Source organism: Triticum aestivum, chromosome 6A (assembly GCF_018294505.1).
Source record: "Triticum aestivum cultivar Chinese Spring chromosome 6A, IWGSC CS RefSeq v2.1, whole genome shotgun sequence".
Classification (NCBI taxonomy): Eukaryota; Viridiplantae; Streptophyta; class Magnoliopsida; order Poales; family Poaceae; genus Triticum; species Triticum aestivum.
The window spans coordinates 402,363,388-402,374,669 of record NC_057809.1 but is presented as its reverse complement, the minus strand read 5'-3'; positions in this window follow the sequence as shown (position 1 = coordinate 402,374,669).

The window sequence follows — 11,282 nt, the reverse complement described above, 5'->3', positions numbered from 1 at the left end:
CCCCCTCCCCCCTAGTCCGAATAGGACAAGGAAGGGGGGTGGCGCCCCCTTTCCTCTTTCTCCCTTCCCCCTTCCTTTTCCAACAAGGCAAGAGGGGGGAGTCCTACTCCCGTTGGGAGTAGGACTCCTCCAGGAGCACCCCTTGGGCCGGCCGCACCTCCCCCTCTCCCTCCTTTATATACGGGGGCAAGGGGGCACCCCAAGACACACAAGTTGATCTTCGTGATCATTCCTTAGCCGTGTGCGGTACCCCCTTCCACCATATTCCACCTCAGTCATATCATAGCGGTGCTTAGGCGAAGCCCTGCGTCGGTAGAACATCATCACCGTCATCACGCCGTCGTGCTGACGAAACTCTCCCTCAACACTTTGCTGGATCGGAGCTCGAGGGACGTCACCGAGTCGAATGTGTGCAGAACTCGGAGGTGCCGTACGTTCGGTACTTGGATCGGTCGGATCGGGAATACGTATGACTACTTCCTCTATGTTGTGTCAATGCTTCCATTGCCGGTCTACGAGGGTACGTAGATAACACTCTCCCCTCTCGTTGCTATGCATCACCATGATCTTGCGTGTGCGTAGGAATTTTTTTGAAATTACTACGTTCCCCAACAGTATAATCCATGAGAGGACGCCTCCCTACTCACCCCAGTCAAATGGGGTAGCTGAAAGAAAGAACCGAACTCTAACTGATATGGTTAACACCATGTTAGACACTTCGGGTCTATCCAAGGAATGGTGGGGGGAGGCGCTAATGACTGCGTGTCATGTCCTAAATCGAGTTCCCACAAAGCATAAGACCATGACTCCATTTGAGGAATGGGAAAGGAAAAGGTTGAAACTCTCTTACCTACGTACTAGGGGTTGTTTGGCGAAAGTCAATATACCAATTCCCAAGAAGCGCAAGCTTGGACCAAAAACCGTGGATTGTGTTCTTCTGGGCTATGCTTTTCATAGCATCGGCTATAGATTTTTGATAATAAAATCTGAGGTATCCGACATGCTTGTTGGTACGATTATGGAGTTGAATGATGCAACTTTCTTTGAGGACATATTTCCTATGAAGGATATGTCGAGTTCATCAAATCAGGAGATACCTACTCCATCTAGTGAGGAATTCACTGTAATTCCTGAACCCACCATTGCGATGGAACACGTTGAGAATCCTGTTGAGGGTGACAATGGAACTCCTGTGAGGAGTAAGAGACAGAGGACTGCAAAGTCCTTTGGTGATGATTTCATTGTGTACCTTGTGGATGACACACCCAGGACTATTTCAGAAGCCTATGCATCTCCTGATGCTGACTACTGGAAGGAAGCTGTACGTAGCGAGATGGATTCCATCTTAGCTAACGATACCTGGGAGATCACTGACTGTCCTTATGGGTGCAAACCTTGAAGGAAATATGCCCTAGAGGCAATAATAAAGTTATTATTTATTTCCTTATATCATGATAAATGTTTATTATTCATGCTAGAATTGTATAACCGGAAACATAATACATGTGTGAATACATAGACAAACAGAGTGTCACTAGTATGCCTCTACTTGACTAGCTCGTTAATCAAAGATGGTTATGTTTCCTAACCATGAACAAAGAGTTGTTATTTGATTAACGGGATCACATCATTAGATGAATGATCTGATTGACATGACCCATTCCGTTAGCTTAGCACCCGATCGTTTAGTATGTTGCTATTGCTTTCTTCATGACTTATACATGTTCCTATGACTATGAGATTATGCAACTCCTGTTTGCCGGAGGAACACTTTGTGTGCTACCAAACGTCACAACGTAAGTGGGTGATTATAAAGGAGCTCTACAGGTGTCTCCAAAGGTACATGTTGGGTTGGCGTATTTCGAGATTAGGATTTGTCACTCCGATTGTCGGAGAGGTATCTCTGGGCCCTCTCGGTAATGCACATCACTGAAGCCTTGCAAGCATTGCAACTAATGAGTTAGTTGTGGGATGATGTATTACGGAACGAGTAAAGAGACTTGCCGGTAACGAGATTGAACTAGGTATGGGATACCGACGATCGAATCTCGGGCAAGTAACATACCGATGACAAAGGGAACAACGTATGTTGTTATGCTGTCTGACCGATAAAAGATCTTCGTAGAATATGTAGGAGCCAATATGAGCATCCAGGTTCCGCTATTGGTTATTGACCGGAGACGTGTCTCGGTCATGTCTACATTGTTCTCGAACCCATAGGGTCCGCACGCTTAAGGTTACGATGACAGTTATATTATGAGTTTATGCATGTTTGATGTACCAAAGTTTGTTCGGAGTCCCGGATGTGATCACGGACATGACGAGGAGTCTCAAAACGATCGAGACATAAAGATTGATATACTGCAAGCCTATGTTTGGATATCGGAAGTGTTCCGGGTGAAATCGGGATTTTACTGGAGTACCGGGAGGTTACCGGAACCCCCCGGGAGGTATATGGGCCTTAGTAGGCCTTAGTGGGAGATAGGAGAGGTGGCTAGAGATGGGCCGCGCGCCCCTCCCCCCCTTGGTCCGAATAGGACAAGGAGAGGGGGCCAGCCCCCCTTCCTCCTCTCTCTCCTCTTTCCCCCCTCCGCGAATCCTATTCCAACTAGGAAAGGGGGGAGTCCTACTCCCGGAGGGAGTAGGACTCCTCCTGGCGCACCTCCTCTTGGCCGCCCCCCCTTTGAGCCTTTATATACGGAGGCAAGGGGCACCCCTAGAGACACAAGTTGATCCAAGTGATCATATTCTTAGCCGTGTGCGGTGCCCCCTTCCACCATAATCCTCGATAATATTGTAGCAGTGCTTAGGCGAAGCCCTGCGACGGTAGTACATCAAGATCGTCACCACGCTGTTGTGCTGACGGAACTGTTCCCCGACACTTTGCTGGATCGGAGTCCGGGGATCGTCATCGAGCTGAACGTGTGCTAGAACTCGGAGGTGCCGTAGTTTCGGTACTTGATCGGTCGAGCCGTGGAGACATACGACTACATCAACCAAGTTAACGCTTCCGTTGTCGATCTACAAGGGTACGTAGATCACACTCTCCCCCTCTCGTTGCTATGCATCACCATGATCTTGCGTGTGCGTAGGAATTTTTTTGAAATTACTACGAAACCCAACAGTGGCATCCGAGCCTAGGTTTTATGTGTTGATGTTATATGCACGAGTAGAACACAAGTGAGTTGTGGGCGATATAAGTCATACTGCTTACCAACATGTCATACTTTGGTTCGGAGGTATTGTTGGACGAAGCGGCCCGGACCGACATTATGCGTACGCTTACGCGAGACCAGTTCTCCCGACGTGCTTTGCACAAAGGTGGCTAGCGGGTGACAGTTTCTCCAACTTTAGTTGAACCGAGTGTGACTACGCCCGGTCCTTGCGAAGGTTAAAACAGCACCAACTTGACAAACTATCGTTGTGGTTTTGATGCGTAGGTAAGATTGGTTCTTGCTTAAGCCCGTAGCAGCCACGTAAAACTTGCAACAACAAAGTAGAGGACGTCTAACTTGTTTTTGCAGGGCATGTTGTGATGTGATATGGTCAAGACATGATGCTAAATTTTATTGTATGAGATGAACATGTTTTGTAACCGAGTTAACGACGACTGGCAGGAGCCATATGGTTGTCGCTTTATTGTATGCAATGCAATCGCGCTGTAATGCTTTACTTTATCACTAAGTGGTAGCGATAGTCATGGAAGCATAAGATTGGTGAGACGACAACGATGCTACGATGGAGATCAAGGTGTCGCGCCGGTGACGATGGTGATCACGACGGTGCTTCGGAGATGGAGATCACAAGCACAAGATGATGATGGCCATATCATATCACTTATATTGATTGCATGTGATGTTTATCTTTTATGCATCTTATCTTGCTTTGATTGACGGTAGCATTTTAAGATGATCTCTCACTAATTATCAAGAAGTGGTCTCCCTGAGTATGCACCGTTGCGAAAGTTCTTCGTGCTGAGACACCACGTGATGATCGGGTGTGATAGGCTCTACGTTCAAATACAACGGGTGCAAAACAGTTGCATATCAGAATACTCAGGTTATACTTGACGAGCCAAGCATATACAGATATGGCCTTGGAACACGAAGATCGAAAGGTCGAGCGTGAATCATATAGTAGATATGATCAACATAGTGATGTTCACCAATGAAACTACTCCATCTCACGTGATGATCGGACATGGTTTAGTTGATTTGGATCACGTGATCACTTAGAGGATTAGAGGGATGTCTATCTAAGTGGGAGTTCTTAAGTAATATGATTAAATTGAACTTAAATTTATCATGAACTTAGTCCTGGTAGTATTTTGCAAATCATGTTGTAGATCAATAGCTCGCGTTGTTGCTTCCCTGTGTTTATTTTGATATGTTCCTAGAGAAAATCGTGTTGAAAGATGTTAGTAGCAATGATGCGGATTGGATCCGTGATCTAAGGTTTATCCTCATTGCTGCACAGAAGAATTATGTCCTTGATGCACCGCTAGGTGACAGACCTATTGTAGGAGCAGATGCAGACGTTATGAACATTTGGTTAGCTCAGTATGATGACTACTTGATAGTTTAGTGCACCATGCTTAACGGCTTAGAATCGGGACTTGAAAGACGTTTTGAACGTCATGGACCATATGAGATGTTCCAGGAGTTGAAGTTAATATTTCAAGCAAATACCCAAGTTGAGAGATATGAAGTCTCCAACAAGTTATATAGCTAAAAGATGGAGGAGAATCGCTCAAGCAGTGAGCATGTGCTCAGATTGTCTGGGTACTACAATCGCTTGAATCAAGTGGGAGTTAATCTTCCAGATAAAATAGTGATTGACAGAATACTCTAGTCACCATCACCAAGTTAGTAGAACTTCGTGATGAACTATAATATGCAAGGGATAACAGAAACGATTCCCAAGCTCTTCGTAATGCTGAAATTAACGAAGGTAGAAATCGAGAAAAACATCAAGTGTTGATGGTAGAAAAAAACCACTAGTTTCAAGAAAAGGGCAGAGGGAAGAAGGGGAACTTCAAGAAGAACGGCAAGCGAGTTGCTGCTCAAGTGAAGAAGCCCAAGTCTGGACCTAAGCCTGAGACTAAGTGCTTCTGCTGCAAAGGGACTGGTAACTGGAAGCGGAACTACCCCAAGTGATTGGCGGATAAGGAGGATGGCAAAGTGAACATAAGTATATTTGATATACATGTTATTGATGTGTACTTTACTAGTGTTTATAGAAACCCCTCAGTATTTGATACTAGTTCAGTTGCTAAGATTAGTAACTCGAAACGGGAGTTGTAGAATAAACAGAGACTAGTTAAGGGTAAAGTGACGATGTGTGTTGGAAGTGGTTCCAAGATTTATATGATCATCATCTCACACTCCCTATAATTTCGGGATTCGTGTTGAACCTAAATAAGTGTTATTTGGTGTTTGCGTTGAGCATGAATATGATTTGATCATGTTTATTGTAATACGGTTATTCATTTAAGTAAGAGAATAAATTGTTGTTCTGTTTACATGAATAAAACCTTATATGGTTACACACCCAATGAAAATAGTTCGTTGGATCTCGATCGTAGTGATACACATAATCATAATATTGAAACCAAAAGATGCAAAGTTAATAATGATAGCGCAACTTATTTGTGGCACTGCCGTTTAGGTCATATTGGAGTAAAACGCATGAAGAAACTCCATACTGATGGACTTTTGGAACCACTTGATTATGAATCACTTGGTACTTGCGAACCGTGCCTCATGGGCAAGATGACTAAAACGCCGTTCTCCGGTACTATGGAGAGAGCAACAGATTTGTTGGAAATCATACATATAGATGTATGTGGTCCGATGAATATTGAGGCTCGTGGCGGATATCGTTATTTTCTCACCTTCACAGATGACTTAAGCAGATATGATTATATCTACTTAATGAAACATAAGTCTGAAACGTTTGAAAAGTTCAAAGAATTTCAGAGTGAAGTTGAAAATCATCGTAACAAGAAAATAAAGTTTCTACGATCTGATCGTGGAGGAGAATATTTGAGTTACGAGTTTGGTGTACATTTGAAACAATGCAGAATAGTTTCGCAACTCACGCCACCCGGAACACCACAGCGTAATGGTGTGTCCGAACGTCGTAATCGTACTTTACTAGATATGGAGCAATCTATGATGTTTCTTACCGATTTACCACTATCGTTTTGGGGTCATGCATTAGAGACAGCTGCATTCGCGTTAAATAGGGCACCATCAAAATCCGTTGAGACGACGCCTCATGAACTGTGGTTTGGCAAGAAACCAAATTTGTCATTTCTTAAAGTTTGGGGTTGCGATGCTTATATGAAAAAGTTTCATCCTGATAAGCTCAAACCCAAATCGAAGAAATATGTCTTCATAGGATACCCAAAGGAGATAGTTGGGTACACCTTCTATCACAGATCCGAAGGCAAGACATTCGTTGCTAAGAATGGATCCTTTCTAGAAAAGGAGTTTCTCTCGAAATAAGTGAGTGGGAGGAAAGTAGAACTTGATGAGGTAACTGTACCTGCTCCATAATTGGAAAGTAGTTCATCACAGAAATCTGTTCCTGTGACTCCTGCACCAATTAGTGAGGAAGATAATGATGATGATCATGTAACTTCGGATCAAGTTACTACCAAACCTCGTAGGTCAACCAGAGTGAGATCCGCACCAGAGTGGTACAGTAATCCTATTCTGGAGGTCATGTTACTTGACCATGATGAACCTACGAACTATGAGGAAGCGATGATGAGCCCAGATTCCGATAAATGGCTTGAGGCCATGAAATCTGAGATAGGATCCATGTATGAGAACAAAGTGTGGACTTTGGTGGACTTGCCCGATGATCGGAAAGCCATTGATAATAAATGGATCTTCAAGAGGAAGACAGACACTGATAGTAGTGTTACCGTCTACAAAGCTTGACTTGTCGCAAAAGGGTTTCGACAAGTTCAAGGGATTGACTACAATGAGACCTTCTCACCCGTAGCGATGCTTAAGTCTGTCCGAATCATGTTAGCAATTGCCGCATTTTATGATTATGAAATTTGGCAGATGGATGTCAAAACTGCATTCCTGAATGGATTTCTGGAAGAAGAGTTGTATATGATGCAACCAGAGGGTTTTGTCGATCCAAAGGGAGCTAACAAAGTGTGCAAGCTCCAGCGATCCATTTATGGACTGGTGCAAGCCTCTCGGAGTTGGAATAAACGCTTTGATAGTGTGATCAAAGCATTTGGTTTTATACAGACTTTCGGAGAAGCCTGTATTTACAAGAAAGTGAGTGGGAGCTCTGTAGCATTTCTTATATTATATGTGGATGACATATTACTGATTGGAAATGATATAGAATTTCTGGATAGCATAAAGGGATACTTGAATAAGAGTTTTTCAATGAAAGACCTGGGTGAAGCTACTTACATATTAGGCATTAAGATCTATAGAGATAGATCAAGACGCTTAATTGGACTTTCACAAAGCACATACCTTGACAAAGTTTTGAAGAAGTTCAAAATGGATCAAGCAAAGAAAGGGTTCTTGCCTGTGTTACAAGGTGTGAAATTGAGTAAGACTCAACGCCCGACCACGATAGAAGATAGAAAGAGAATGAAAGTCATTCCCTATGCCTTGGCCATAGGTTCTATAAAGTATGCCATGCTGTGTACCAGATCTATTGTATACCCTACACTGATTTTGGCAAGGGAGTACAATAGTGATCTAGGAGTAGATCACTGGACAACAGTCAAAATTATCCTTAGTGGAATAAGGATATGTTTCTCGATTATGGACATGACAAAAAGGGTTCGTCGTAAAGGGTTACGTCGATGCAAGTTTTGACACTGATCCAGATGACTCTAAGTCTCAATCTGGATACATATTGAAAGTGGGAGCAATTAGCTAGAGTAGCTCTGTGCAGAGCATTGTTGACATAGAAATTTGCAAAATACATACGGATCTGAATGTGGCAGACCCATTTACTAAATTTCTCTCACAAGCAAAACATGATCATTCTTTGGGTGTTAATCACATAGCGATGTGAACTAGATTATTGAATCTAGTAAACCCTTTGGGTGCTAGTCACATGGAGATGTGAACCAATCACATAAAGATGTGAACTATTGGTGTTAAATCACATGGTGATGTGAACTAGATTATTGACTCTAGTGCAAGTGGGAGACTGAAGGAAATATGCCCTAGAGGCAATAATAAAGTTATTATTTATTTCCTTATATCATGATAAATGTTTATTATTGATGCTAGAATTGTATTAACCGGAAACATAATACATGTGTGAATACATAGACAAACAGAGTGTCACTAGTATGCCTCTACTTGACTAGCTCATTAATCAAAGATGGTTATGTTTCCTAACCATGAACAAAGAGTTGTTATTTGATTAACGGGATCACATCATTAGTTGAATGATCTGATTGACATGACCCATTCCGTTAGCTTAGCACCCGATCGTTTAGTATGTTGCTATTGCTTTCTTCATGACTTATACATGTTCCTATGACTATGAGATTATGCAACTCCCGTTTGCCGGAGGAACACTTTGTGTGCTACCAAACGTCACAACGTAAGTGGGTGATTATAAAGGAGCTCTACAGGTGTCTCCAAAGGTACATGTTGGGTTGGCGTATTTCGAGATTAGGATTTGTCACTCCGATTGTCGGAGAGGTATCTCTGGGCCCTCTCGGTAATGCACATCACTGAAGCCTTGCAAGCATTGCAACTAATGAGTTAGTTGCGGGATGATGTATTACGGAACGAGTAAAGAGACTTGCCGGTAACGAGATTGAACTAGGTATGGGATACCGACGATCGAATATCGGGCAAGTAACATACCGATGACAAAGGGAACAACATATGTTTTTATGCGGTCTGACCGATAAAAGATCTTCGTAGAATATGTAGGAGCCAATATGAGCATCCAGGTTCCGCTATTGGTTATTGACCGGAGACGTGTCTCGGTCATTTCTACATTGTTCTCGAACTCGTAGGGTCCGCATGCTTAAGGTTACGATGACAGTTATATTATGAGTTTATGCATTTTTGATGTACCGAAGTTTGTTCGAAGTCCCGGATGTGATCACTGACATGACGAGGAGTCTCGGAATGATCGAGACATAAAGATTGATATATTGGAAGCTTATGTTTGGATATCGGAAGTGTTCCGGGTGAAATCGGGATTTTACCGGAGTACCGGGAGGTTACCGGAACCCCCCGGGAGGTATATGGGCCTTAGTAGGCCTTAGTGGGAGATATGAGAGATGGCCAGAGATGGGCCGCGCGCCCCTCCCCTCCTTGGTCCGAATAGGACAAGGAGAGGGGGCCGGCCCCCCTTCCTCCTCTCTCTCCTCTTTCCCCCCTCCGCGAATCCTATTCCAACTAGGAAAGGGGGGGAGTCCTACTCCCGGAGGGAGTAGGACTCCTCCTGGCGCGCCTCCTCTTGGCCGGCCAGCCCCCCCTTTGAGCCTTTATATACGGAGGCAAGGGGCATCCCTAGAGACACAAGTTGATCCACGTGATCATATTCTTAGCCGTGTGCGGTGCCCCCTTCCACCATAATCCTCGATAATATTGTAGCAGTGCTTAGGCGAAGCCCTGCGACGGTAGTACATCAAGATCGTCACCACGCCGTCGTGCTAACGGAACTCTTCCCCGACACTTTGCTGGATCGGAGTCCGGGGATCGTCATCGAGCTGAACGTGTGCTAGAACTCGGAGGTGCCGTAGTTTCGGTACTTGATCGGTCAAGCCGTGGAGACGTACGACTACATCAACCAAGTTAACGCTTCCGTTGTCGATCTACAAGGGTACGTAGATCACACTCTCCCCCTCCCGTTGCTATGCATCACCATGATCTTGCGTGTGCGTAGGAATTTTTTTGAAATTACTACGAAACCCAACAAACCTGTAGGATGTAAATGGGTGTTCAAGAAGAAGCTTAGACCTGATGTTATGATTGAAAAGTACAAGGCGCGACTTGTGTCCAAGGGTTATACCCAGAAAGAAGGTGAAGACTTCTTTGATACTTACTCACCAGTGGCTAGACTGACCACAATTCGGGTGCTACTATCACTGGCTGCCTCACATGGTCTTCTCGTTCATCAAATGGACGTTAAGACAACTTTCCTCAATGGAGAGTTGAAGGAGGAAATTTACATGGATCAGCCAGATGGTTTCGTAGTACCTGGTCAGGAAGGAAAGGTGTGCAAGCTATTAAAGTCTTTATATGGCCTTAAACAAGCTCCTAAAGAGTGGCATGAGAAGTTCGGAAGAACATTAACTGCTGCCGGCTTTGTAGTAAATGATGGTGACAAGTGCGTGTACTATCGCTATGGTGGGGGCGAAGGAGTTATTCTTTGTCTGTATGTCGACGACATATTGATCTTTGGAACCAAACTTGATTTAATCAAGGAGGTTAAGGATTTCTTATCTCGCTGTTTTGAGATGAAGGATCTAGGAGTAGCTGATGTTATGTTAAACATCAAGCTGTTGAGAGATGAGAATGGTGGGATCACACTGCTTCAGTCTCACTATGTGGAAAAGGTCTTGAGTCGTTTTGGGTATAGCGACTGCACACCTTCTCCAACTCCATATGATGCTAGTGTGTTGTTTCGAAAGAATCGGCAGATTGCTAGAGATCAACTGAGGTATTTGTAACACCCCGGATGTAACTTTCCCAATTTGTACTCCAACTCTTGCCGTTTCCGGCATTAAGTTATATTTATTTCTCGGGTTCGGGTCTTTGTCTCCATGTGTTGTTTTTCATTGTCTTGCATCTCATATCATGTCATCATGTGCATTGCATTTGCATACGTGTTCGTCTCATGCATTCGAGCTTTTTCCCCGTTGTCCGTTTTGCATTCCGGCGCTCCGTTCTCCTCCGGTGGTCTTTTCTAGCTTTTTTTCGTGTGTGGGGATTAAACATTTCCGGATTGGAACGAGACTTGCCAAGCGGCCTTGGTTTACTACCGGTAGACCGGCTGTCAAGTTTCATGTCATTTGGACTTCGTTTGATACTCCAACGGTTAACCGAGGGACCGAAAAGGCCTCCTGTGTGTTGCAGCCCAACACCCCTCCAATTTGGCCCAAAAACCCACCAAACTCTGCTCCATGTCCTAGAGCGTTCGATCACGACCGCGTGGCCGAAAACCGCACCTCATTTGGACTCTCCTAGCTCCACTTATGCTTATAAATACACCCCCTCCATTTCGGATCTCTCCCTCTCTGAAACCCTAGCCAAAAAAAA